The following is a 9,780-nucleotide window of genomic DNA, read 5'->3' on the forward strand; positions in this document are numbered from 1 at the left end:
GCATAGATTTGAGGAAACAAAGAAGAAAAGATAGCTGTGTGTATCTGAGTTAGAATTAGAAAAGTGTGATTACAAAGTGTGATTAAAGGAAAACCAAACAGGCTTACACTACCCTTACAACTGAACAAGCTGCAGATTAAGATTCTGAATTGGTTCCAGAAGCTTATACTCAAATTCCTGATTTTTTTTTTTGGAGAAAATCAGTGAACCAGTCTTGTATGGACAATGTCATGAGGTTTACAAATGTTATGCATGAGTCATACAGATACCTTTCAATTATTAGTTCTGTTATATTGAATGTATGACACATTTTCAAGTAATAATGTTTTTAATCATTTCTTTCTCTGACTTTGTATACTTCTGAAAATGCCATCAATAGACAGCTAGGATATAGGATGGTGTTACGTCTGCCTTGATCATGAGGCTGTAGTCTACTCATCAAACTGGAGATGAACTTGGTCAGTGAAATTTCATGAGAAAAGATGATCAACAAGATGAACTCCTATTTCAGTCAAACTAGTTGAAAATGTATTGTTCCACTCTGTGTATACCAATGTATTCTAATCCAGAGTGTTGATAAACCTGAAACAGAGAACTCTCCACATTATTGTGAAGAGTCTGCTCTTTTGATAGTGGTAGCAGAGACCTCCCATTAAAGAGGTACTATTTGGAGGATTTCATCTGCCCCTGCTACAACTTTGTGGTACAGATTCTGTAGAGAATTGGATTGGAAGTCAATCCACAGTACCATAGGTTGCAGAGAGGATCACTGGGGTCTCCCTCCCATCCCCCCACCCCCATCGATTTCATCTATTGGGATCATTGTCTGAAGAAGACATATAAAATGCACCCCACCCACAGCTTCTTTCAACTACTCCCATTGGGAAAGAGATACAGTCGTAACAGAGCCAGCACCATAAGGCTAAGAAAGAGTTTCTTCCTGCAGGCAGTGAGAATGCTGAATGACCAAAGGAACAGCTCACACTACCAATCTGTGACTCTCATGTTTACTAAACAATACTGATTCATTCATTTTTAATTATGCATATTTGTCCCATATACTGTATGGTTTGTCAGAATGTGTGTTATGTCTGGTTGTGTGTCTGCATGTTTTGCACTGAGGACCATAGAGTGAGTTGTAGTTGTGCAATCAGGTGATGATAAACTTGAATTACTGGCTTCAAATAACACCCAGCCATCACCAATACTCATTCTCCACCAGAGGACCACAATTGGGCCTGTATTATCCAGTCAGTCACCACTAATTAGTCACCTGCCACAGAAAGAAGCCCATCAGACCCCAATTGTTGGTCCTTCACTTGCCTAAGATCCACAAGCCCAGACATCATATTGTCATTTGCATCTTGCAGCTCGCATGCAGGTTCAGATGCAAACAAGGTTCAACTGAAATCTTCACTGCAATCTTCAATTCTGGCCCTCTGTTCTTTCAGTCTTAGACCACTAAAAGTGTGTCAAGTTCTAAAGAACAATTATTTCCAGAAATATAAATTCCAGAAAGCTGGAACAATAGCATCCTATCATTAATTATGGAGAAATCACACTGTGTATCATGAAGATAGAATTTCAATTAGGCAAATTAGATATTCCATGTATATTTCAGAATTCATAAAGCTATGATTTATACAAGTCATTCAAGATTAAGTCAATTAAAACAATTTTAAAAATAATTTTGTAATAGTAATGAGATTTCCAAATTCCTTTAACCCTGGCATATACCAGTAGCATAATTTACTCTAAGATTCCAGAAAAATATTCTGGATGTGCTTACCGTTTTCCAAGTCCAATTTGATCAGCAGAACAAGGTAGAACCACTGCGTACACCCCCATATCCCCTGATGACCCTCTACTGTCAGTAGAGCAGGCTACTATCAGGAAAGTGAATCCAATGGAAGCATCTGGTCTGAATCAAGTACTGTCCGACTACTGAAAACATGTGCTGTCCAACTTGCCAATGTATTCATGGATATCTTCAACATCTCACTATGGTAGGGCATGGTACCCACCTGTTTCAAATAGGCCTCAATCAAACGTGCCCAAGAAGAGTATGGTGACCGTCCTAAATGATTACCAACTGGTGTCACTCGCATTGACCAATGGTGCACATCAAAAAAAAAATTGTAACAGAAAGGGTTGGTGTTAGTTGATGAAATTAAAAGGTGTGTTCCTCATGACATAAAAGCTGTATTTGTAACTGTCATGTGTACAACCTCCAGTTTTCCAGAAGCAATACCACTTAGAACTATGTTTACATCAAAATGGATTGGAGACTTGGCAGGAATTTTCTAAATTAGCAGATGAGTATGCTTTAAGCCACAAGATTAAATTTGTACCAAGTAGAATCTTCCAAAAGGGTAATATGGACTATCCAAGTAAGTTATAAAATAAATCAGGAAGTAGTGGTAGGGGTAAATATGAAGGGAAGCAAGAAAAGGAAAAATGTTTGATTCTCCTTTGCCAATATTGTAAGAAACCTGGTCATGTGATAGAAAATTGTTCCATGCTAAGGAAAAGGAGGCAACTCCAGATGCCTGTATTCAAAGAGATGAAACACATAGAAATCAAAAAGGTTTTAGACCTGCTTATAACATTGGGGATGAATTCAAATAGTTTTTGTCAGAGGGTTTGCTTTCAGTAAAGAATGGGTCACTACAAGTGACAGTGAAAATCCTTGAAGATACTGGTACCGCCCAGTCACTTGTGTTGGACAGTGTTTTGGAGTTTAATGATGAGACTGCCACGGGTGAAATAAATAAGAGATCTGGGGATTGATTGATAGTCTATACCTCTGCAGCGGATTTTGAAATCAGAATTAGTTAATTGACCTGTTGTGATGGGGTTCCAATCAAGTTTACTAATGGAGGGAGTTTAGTTGTTATTAGGAAATTACCTTGCAGAGGGTAAAGTTGTCCCTGTGGTGCAATTGACAGCTAAGTCGGTCAGTGATGAGACAAAGACAGATTCTGTTATATATCCAGCCTATGTAGTAACTTGAGCTATGGCTAAAAAGCTTACCAGTGCAGACTGTCCTGTGCAGATTCATTTCACAGGGACCTGCCGAAGATTTGATCTCCTTTATTTAACCAGATTTCTGGTATAAACCAGAGTGTAAGGATTTGTCGTTATCTTGAAAAGAATTTATAGCGGACAGAACCGAGATACTGATCTTGCTGAAGTGAGAGATGAAGCTCTCTCTGATGATGAAATTTAGAAAGTGCCAGTTGGTTATTAATTCAAGGAAGGCATGTTGATGAGGAAATGGACACCACCTAATATCCCTGCCAGTGTAGAATAGGCAGTTGTTATCCAGGTTCCCAAAGCATATGGGGTTGAAATTTTAATCTTGGCCCATTGCACACCCTTGGTCATCTTGGTGTAAGAAAACTATGTATAATTCTATTGGCCTAGTTTAAGAAAATATTTTGTGAGATTTTGCCACATTTGTCAGGTTGTGGGAAAACCTAATCAAGGTCCCCCAGTGGCTCAATTACAACCCATTCCTTTGTTTAACAAGCTCTCTTCAAAAGTTATTGTGAATTGTGTTGGCCCATTGCCCAAAACAAAAAGCTGGGAATCTGTATTTGTAACTGTCAATCTCCAGTTTTCCAGAATCAATACCACTTAGAACTATTAAAGTTAAAACTGTGGCAAAGGCTCATAATTTTTTTTTCATTTCAGTTGGTTTACCTAAAGAGACCCAATCAGGCCAGGGAAGTAATTTCATGTTGTAGCTGTTTCAGCAGATAATTTATACATTTGGAGCTAACCACATCACATCATCTGCATATCATCCAGAATCTCAAAGTTCGTTGGAGAGGTTCCAGTCAATGATGGATTGTCAACAGCATCATCCCTAGCAGACATTGCTACTACATAAATGTGCAATAAATACTGTTATTAGTATTCTCCAAGTGTTGCATTGTAGACCAGCAACCCATTGTTCCTTCAATAACACTAAAAGTCCTCTAACTTGGTGTTCAAACACCAGCTCAAACGGGTTAAAGCTTCAAAACCATGATGAGGACCTATTTTGAGAATGAGAAGGACTGGGATGAGGGTGTCCATTTGCTTTTGTTTCCAGTGAGAGAGTGTGTAGGAATCATTAGGCTTTAACCCATTTGAGATGGTGTTTGAACACCGTCAGAGGACCTAATACCTATTTTATATGGTTGCTGAAAGGCCCTAACCCAATATTATGTTGGATGTCCTTTGCATATTGGTTCCTTGAAATTGGCTCTTGTCTGGGCTAGTTTGCAATGAAGTCTCATTTTCATCTCATTTTGTCTATTTTGAGCTTGCATAAAACATTTGTTACCTTAATGAAGGACTCAGTCCTGAAATGTTGGTTCCCCTTTGCTTCCTACAGATGCTCCGTGACCTGCTGAGTTTCTCCAGCACTTTAGTGTAATGCATTTGTGAACTGAACTAATGGATATGCCTTGCACTTAAATATCCACTTGCTTTTTTAAAAATATGGAGCACTTCATGAATTTGTGTGTCATCCTTATGCAGGGGCCATGCTAAACTCTGTTCCAATTTTAGTATATGTGCTCCTGAAGTGAGCACATTCACTTCTTTTGGAACAGAACAGTTACTATAATAACAAATTCCTGGATCCCCATGTTTAATCTTAGCAGATGGACGGGCCTACTTTCCAGGAAGTGTCCTGAACTCCAAAGATATTACATTGTCCAGAGATGACTCAATGAGTGATTGAAGAAGCCTAATTGCAAAGCCTTCTACAAGTTTTGACAGTGAGAAAAGTCAGGCCCCTAATTTTCACATGTCAGAGCTGCAATAAATGATATTTAAAAAAAAAAAAATATATAAATTCTGTAAAGTACAATGTATTTTAAACAAATAAATCAACACTGGACAAAAGAATTAAACACATAAAAGAATTTTCTTTAATATTTTAATTAGTTAACAAAGAATGTGAATTTTTTATTATGGAGTGGCAGATGCAGTGCTTGACCTGACATGTCAACTCCATGCTGGGGAACTTCACCAAGACTATTGTCAGGCTACCATGGGATGTCCAAATGCAGGGTCTCTTCATGAAGAGGACGCCCAGTATTGTTCAGTGAGTCAGGACTTCTGCATGTGGCTACATCTGGAAAACTCCCAGAAAAAAAAAAATTCCATTTAAAAGGATCAATAGGGATGGAACCACTGGCATTTACCAATATAATCCAGGAGTTTCAACTGGCTATGAAGATGATAAAGCACCAACTTCACTGTTAGTTTTCCAGTTAGTTTCACAGGAGTCATTTGCAAAAACGGTGCTTGCAAAGAACACAGAATTGCAAAACACATCAAGCATCACAAAATAGATTTCAAGTTTCCACACTTAATATTGTAGGTATATTTTAAAATATTTTGTCATAAATTTCTTGTATTCCAGATTATCATTTCATGAATTCAAAAATATGACAAGAAATGAGTAAACTTGTAAAACTGGATTAATAAAATGGGATTAGTATAAATGGGTGGTAAATTTATTATGCTAAGTAGCACATGAAAAATCAAAGAACTAAAATGAGTTGGGGAGGTAATGGAAGAGGCATTTATTTGTCTGAAAAATTTGCTACTGTGGCACCTCCTAAGAATTTTTCAGAGCTTTACAGTCTTGACGTCCTGCTTTGCGGAAACTGCCAAAATGTTTGGCCTGGAAGTCAGCCTGAAGAAAACTGAGGTCCTCCATCAGCCAGCTCCCCACCATGACTACCAGCCCCCCCACATCTTTATCGGGCACACAAAACTCAAAACGGTCAACCAGTTTACCTATCTCGGCTGCACCATTTCATCAGATGCAAGGATCGACAATGAGATAGACAACAGACTCGCCAAGGCAAATAGCGCCTTTGGAAGACTACACAAAAGAGTCTGGAAAAACAACCAACTGAAAAACCTCACAAAGATAAGCGTATACAGAGCCGTTGTCATACCCACACTCCTGTTCGGCTCCGAATCATGGGTCCTCTACCGGCACCACCTACGGCTCCTAGAGCGCTTCCACCAGCGTTGTCTCCGCTCCATCCTCAACATCCATTGGAGCGCTTACACCCCTAACGTCGAAGTACTCGAGATGGCAGAGGTCGACAGCATCGAGTCCACGCTGCTGAAGATCCAGCTGCGCTGGATGGGTCACGTCTCCAGAATGGAGGACCATCGCCTTCCCAAGATCGTATTATATGGCGAGCTCTCCACTGGCCACCGTGACAGAGGTGCACCAAAGAAAAGGTACAAGGACTGCCTAAAGAAATCTCTTGGTGCCTGCCCCATTGACCACCGCCAGTGGGCTGATAACGCCTCAAACCGTGCATCTTGGCGCCTCACAGTTTGGCGGGCAGCAACCTCCTTTGAAGAAGACCGCAGAGCCTACCTCACTGACAAAAGGCAAAGGAGGAAAAACCCAACACCCAACCCCAACCCACCAATTTTCCCCTGCAACCGCTGCAACCGTGTCTGCCTGTCCCGCATCGGACTTGTCAGCCACAAACGAGCCTGCAGCTGACGTGGACTTTTACCCCCTCCATAAATCTTCGTCCGCGAAGCCAAGCCAAAGAAGAATTATGCTAAGCAGTTGATTCTGGTAAGCTACCACAAACTGGTTAATATTGGACTGGAGTGCCTCTTTTCTGCTAGAATATTGCTCTGCACTCACACACACACTTTCCCACTTGTCATTTCAAAAGTAGGGTATGTAAATTATTTCTACATATGTAGTGGAAGTAATTTGGGTTTCAAATTGATATTAATTATCTTTTAATTAACATATAATCTACCATATTTACCAGCCAAAAGATCAGATCTACAGATCATAATCATTCTGCAAAAAAAAATTCTCATCACCATCTATTACTATTTCAGATAATTTACTAATCACTTTAAATCTTGATCCCTGAATGAATTGCAATTAGGAACAGATTCAAATGCCTTCTGGAAATTCATATCGACAACATCTACTGGTTTCCCTTCATCAACCTTCTCTGTTGCCTCAGATTTTTAACAGGTTAGCCCATGCCATCCAATTACACCCACTTTGAACTACAACCCCTGGTATGTTTTGAAGGGTGGGAGGAAAGCCATGCAGATATGGGGAGAACATGCAAACTCCTTACAGACAGCACTGGATTTGAACCCCAGTCACTGGTGCTGTAACATCACTGTGCTAACTGCTGGCTAACCATACGAGTTCCATGTTTGATGTCTGTTTATTAATTTGTTAATTCTCTGAATATTGTCTCTAAATTCTTCCTCCTCAAGGTTACTGATCATGTGTTAAAACCCAGTTTTGAACCAAGTGTTATATTTGTCATGTTCTGGTTTACTGGAACATCTCCTGTATATGAGGTCTGGAAAATTATTGGCAATGGATGTCCTGTTGTTCACTGCAGGAGAACTTGATGTTTTTCACAATATCAACAAATATTTTGTGAAAAGGAGACTGTCAAAGTTGTCAGGGAGGCAATTTGTTGAAAGAAAAAAAATTGTGAAGATTAAACCTAATATTTTCAGATCCAAAAGCAATCTCTGTTCCCCAGCCACCAATTCTATCATATTCCTCAAAAAACGGAGACAGTATCTGCGTGCTTAATGTTATGTGATTCTTGAGAAAAGCTTTGGGCTGCATTTCCACACTGTTACCAAGTTTGTCCCTTGCCACTTGTATAGCAGCAATGGAGTCCACTGCCTCAAAACATGTAGCACAAAAAAAATTATAACTACATTATTTCAGCTGCAGATCCTTAAATATTGACTATCCCCATCTTTTTCAGGAATGTTTCCTTGAACAGACTGTATTTGCTTTATGAATAATTTTAAATTATCTGATTTTCACCATCAAGATGGATATAGAATGGATTGTAATTTTTACTGACAGGTTTATTACAAATTGGTATCAGGGCTTTTCTCTGTATTTCATGCATTCAATTCCAGAATTTTACCTGCTTTTTCAGTGAAAGGTAGAAATCAGTGATCTTCATTTTAGTCATTGTCAAACCATTGTCTTTCATTGTGTTCCTGTGAAACCCAACACCCAACCCCAACCAACCAATTTTCCCCTGCAGCCGCTGCAACCGTGTCTGCCTGTCCCGCATCGGACTTGTCAGCCACAAACGAGCCTGCAGCTGACGTGGACTTTTTACCCCCTCCATAAATCTTCGTCCGCGAAGCATAGCCAAAGAAGATGCAAACTCCTTACAGACACTGCTAGATTTGAACCCCGGTCACTGGTGCTGTCACAGCATTGCGCTGCTAGGCTAATCGTGTTGAGTTCCATGTTTGATGTCTTTTTTCACTCACTTTGTTAATTCTCTGAATATGGTCTCTAAATTCTTCCTCTACAAGGGTACTGATCATGTGTTTAAAATCCAGTTTTGAACAAGGTTTTCTATTTGAAAAGGGATACCTCGGCATCCTCATCAGTTTTAAATTGCAGTACAGTCACAGGTCACTTCTTTAATAATCATTTGGAGCAAGTGATGGCTACTAACGTGCAAATAGAAAGCATTCAATATTAAACTTGTTTCCAGTGACGATATTGGACATGAAAAGGTAAAAGTGAATTGGTGTAAGGGGCTAGATTTTGATGAAGTCTTCTATCTATTAAATATACATATTTAGAGCCCGGAGCTTTCCTTTGAGTTGTAATGCTTTTCTTTAATAGTTTCTGTCAAAAGCAGTTGGAAATTAATCCAGTCAGGACATGTATATTAATAGCTTCCAAAGTGATGTTCAGAATTTTTGAATCTCTAGTCTTATGCTAAACTTCTGTATGTCATACAAATGTATTAAAACAACATTTACACACACCAAAATTCATAATTAGAGTGACTTCGTAGTAACTTTAAAGTGTTATTTTTTTGACTTGGTCATGTTGAACCAACTATTATGCAATTTACAAAATGCATCACAGGGACCCTCATTTTAAGTTGGTGGCATCATATTTTGATTATAATTTTGCAAAAATAGTTTGTTTTAGGGTTAGATGATTCCCAGTATTTCTGACATTATAAAAATCAATATCCAGCACTCCAGTAGACTTAAAAATGTGAATGCATAATATTCAGTTTGAATAAAGACCTGTGGAGCATTAACACCATGTTGAATTGATAAAGGTCCCTTGAAGAATAACATCTTAAGGGCAGGAGGCAATATAACCAATAGTTTGGGGTTTTTTTTAAAAAGATAACAGCAAAGTGGGATTTTTGGAAATAATTATCAACTTCTAAAACTAGTATTTTGAGGAACCTGGCAAACAAGGAAGGGCAGAGGTGGAAATGTTTTGGAAATGAACATCAGAATTTAAAACTTTAATTACTGCAGGCTATTTTGTGAATGCTGGAGTAAAGGAAATGGGGAGTAGTATGAAACATCGCTTAAGCTCCACTTGTAAAGTTCTGTGTACATTACAGAAAGGGTATGGCAGCATTAGAAAGTGCAGAAGATTTTTCACGGAGATGTTGCCTGGAATGGGGCTTCAGTTGGATAAATCATAATATATTCTCATGGGATTGTAGGAGGCTTTATAAGATTATGGGGGGGGGGGGGGGGGAGAGACATTGTTAGACAGTCTTTCTAACACAGTAGAGGATCGTTTTGAGAGTGTTCAGTAGTGGCATATTAAGAGTTTCTGGTGGTGTTTGAAGACAACACATTTGTTCCTACAAATGTTTCAGTGAAGGAAATTTTGACTCATTAGGATGAAAGTCCAACAAGTATGACAATATGATGAGGGGCAATGGGGTTGATTTGGGC

At 39.0% G+C, this 9,780-nt stretch overlaps 1 pseudogene; it reads right to left on the minus strand.

The window, feature by feature from the left end:
- Nucleotides 1-4,485: 4,485 nt before the first annotated feature.
- Nucleotides 4,486-4,584, minus strand: LOC138742173 (U6 spliceosomal RNA; annotated as a pseudogene).
- Nucleotides 4,585-9,780: the final 5,196 nt, after the last annotated feature.

Source organism: Narcine bancroftii, chromosome 8 (genome assembly GCF_036971445.1).
Source record: "Narcine bancroftii isolate sNarBan1 chromosome 8, sNarBan1.hap1, whole genome shotgun sequence".
In the NCBI taxonomy this organism is placed as follows: domain Eukaryota; kingdom Metazoa; phylum Chordata; class Chondrichthyes; order Torpediniformes; family Narcinidae; genus Narcine; species Narcine bancroftii.